Source organism: Ictidomys tridecemlineatus, unplaced genomic scaffold, assembly GCF_052094955.1.
Source record: "Ictidomys tridecemlineatus isolate mIctTri1 unplaced genomic scaffold, mIctTri1.hap1 Scaffold_746, whole genome shotgun sequence".
Classification (NCBI taxonomy): Eukaryota; Metazoa; Chordata; class Mammalia; order Rodentia; family Sciuridae; genus Ictidomys; species Ictidomys tridecemlineatus.
The window spans coordinates 35,107-37,573 of NW_027525423.1; the positions used below are offsets into that span (position 1 = coordinate 35,107).

A 2,467-nucleotide genomic window follows, 5' to 3' on the forward strand; every position below is an offset into this window, starting at 1 on the left:
AGATGCAGTGCATGTAGAACACCCAATACACTGGTGCCCTGGCCACCCACCTCTCCCCAGAAAATGCTGCCAGTCCATCCTGCCAGTAAGTAATGCAAGAACAATGCAAGAGGGCACCCTTAGATCCAGATTGACCCCCTTAGATCTGGACATGGTGTCTCACCACCCACAATCCCAAACAGGAGTACACCACACCCAAGAATTTCTCATTTTAGGGCAATTTAATTGAGAAAGCAGAAGAAAAATGCACAAGAGCTCTGAAGCCTCCATGGTGGACTAGCAAACACAAGCTTTACTTCTAGGTGATCCCTTCCAAAACACTCCTCCAAACATCTCAGTGCTCTTGGGTCCCAAAGGTTACAGACTCAAGCAGCCTCAGGGAGTCTTGCACAGAAGGGCCCGAATCCACCCCTAGCAACCTTGGCTTTTCTCTTGGCCTCTAGCAGGGGCAGGGGGAAGAGGACTCTTACGAGAGTCACCACCACCAGAGGTCTTGGCCTCTAGACCTCCCTCATCCTTGTACCTGGAACACAAGGGAGCCCCAGAAGACAGTTGATGCTGGGGCACCTTCAAGACCCCCGACTCTCCTGGGTGTGCCTGCAGCTTCTTCTGGGTCAAGGACACCTGCTCCAGGACAGGAGGCTCTGTGTCCTGGTGCAAGGTGCCCTGTGCTCTGGGAAAGTCATCTTCCCATGACCAATGCCAGAGAAGAGGTCCTTGGGGTGTGGAATGCAGGTTGCTGTGGAAGGCGTGTCTGCCATAAGAGATAACTTGTTGCTGGATGTAGAAGGGCAGCAACTGGGGTCCAGGGTATATTGAGCTCAGAGTTGGAGGCCTCTGGAGACCTGGCTCATTGTATACAGAATTCCAAGCCTGTGGCACACAGCAGGGAAAGTGCTGCTCCATGGTGTTGTGGGCCTCACAGCAGGAACCAGTATGTGGGGCTTAGCAGGCAGCTAATTTGGTCTTCTGAAACTCTTCTGGCCTCCAATGAGTTTCTAAACACAGACTGGGAATAAGGATCGTGCTTGCTTTAATCCGGAAATAAAATCCCATCAGAAATCTCAATTAATGAGATTAACAACAATAACAATTATCTGTTAGTCACTGTAATAGGAAGTCTTGCTCCATAAGACACTGAAAAATAGACATTTTTCTTCTGGCTTTAGAAGGTTGTCAACACAATACATAGATAATCACAACATGTTTTAGTTGTAACCTTTTTCCTTCCTGATCTCTGCCTGTATGATAGAATACTTGTGACCAGGAGTACTTCCAAAAAACAATATGACCTGGAAAATAAACTTTAGTTTTCAGATCTGGTACTATAATCTGATTGATCTCTCACCTCATCCCCAACTCTATCAAATACATAACTTGAGAAATAAAACCCTAATGATAATAGGAGGACATGGGGCTCTTTGGAGAAAATTAGGCCACAATCCTTCATAAAAGTTATTTATAGCCCATAGAAAAGATGTTATAAAAAATATTTTAAAGATAACTGTCAGTATCTTTTAAACACCCAATAGGATGAAGCTAAAAATCCATAATAAAAAGAGGAAGTGAAAATTCACAAATTTATGGAAAGCAAAAAAAAAAGTCAAATAATTTTCTGATGAAGTAAAAAAGCACAAGGGATAGAAGAATATACATAGATATCTAATAACAAAGAAAACACACCATACCAACATTTATGAGATGAAGTAAAATCAGTGACCAGGAAGGTGTAGTAGTCAGGATTCTCAAGTGGAACAGAATCAAGAGAAAGTATGATTATAAAAAGGGGATTGATTAGATTGGCTTACTTGACCAGAGCTGGAGAGTCGCCAATGGCTGTCTGCAGGCTGTAGAGCTGGAGGAACCAGTAGCTGCTCGAAAAAGTGGCTGAAACCCCCGAAACAGGAGAGATCAACAGTGCTCTCCTAGTCTGAACAGAAGCTTCTGGAAACTCTGGACAATCAGTATCATATGAGTCCACTTTAGAGGAGTGAAGAAGCAAGATTCTGATATCCTCAAATGATGGCAGCAGCAACCAAGAACTGATTCTAGGAGAATCAAGCTTGCATCTGCTGATGCTTCCTTGTTCTCCCACCTTTTATTCCATCCAAGCTGCCATCCTATTGGATGGTGCTGATCAACTTTAGGGGGGGTCTCCACTTCAGTTGTAATTGCACATGCCAGTCATTCCCGACACACCCAAAAGTCTCTTAATCATTGGCATGTCTTAATCCTATCAAATTGAATGAATGTGAACATTAACAAAGAGTACCAGGACTGAATCAACAAGAACACCAGAACAAATCTACAACTATGACTAGGATTAAATCAGTAATCAAATACAAGGTGAGGCTGGGGATGTAGCTCAGTGGTGCGGAGCATTTGCAGGAGTCCCTCCCTGGGTTCAGTGTTCACCACTGGAGGAAAAAAGAAAATCCCAATAAATAAAAGCTCTGAACATAATGGC

At 43.9% G+C, this 2,467-nt stretch overlaps 1 long non-coding RNA gene across 1 annotated transcript; it reads right to left on the reverse strand.

Annotated features, from left to right (window-relative positions):
• Positions 1–202: 202 nt before the first annotated feature.
• LOC144374552 (uncharacterized) lies at positions 203–2,118 on the reverse strand. The gene is made up of 2 exons (XR_013433925.1): positions 1,809–2,118; positions 203–1,009 (listed from the first exon to the last, which is right to left on the reverse strand). It is a non-coding gene; the product is annotated as an uncharacterized LOC144374552 (long non-coding RNA).
• Between the last annotated feature and the right edge of the window lie 349 nt (positions 2,119–2,467).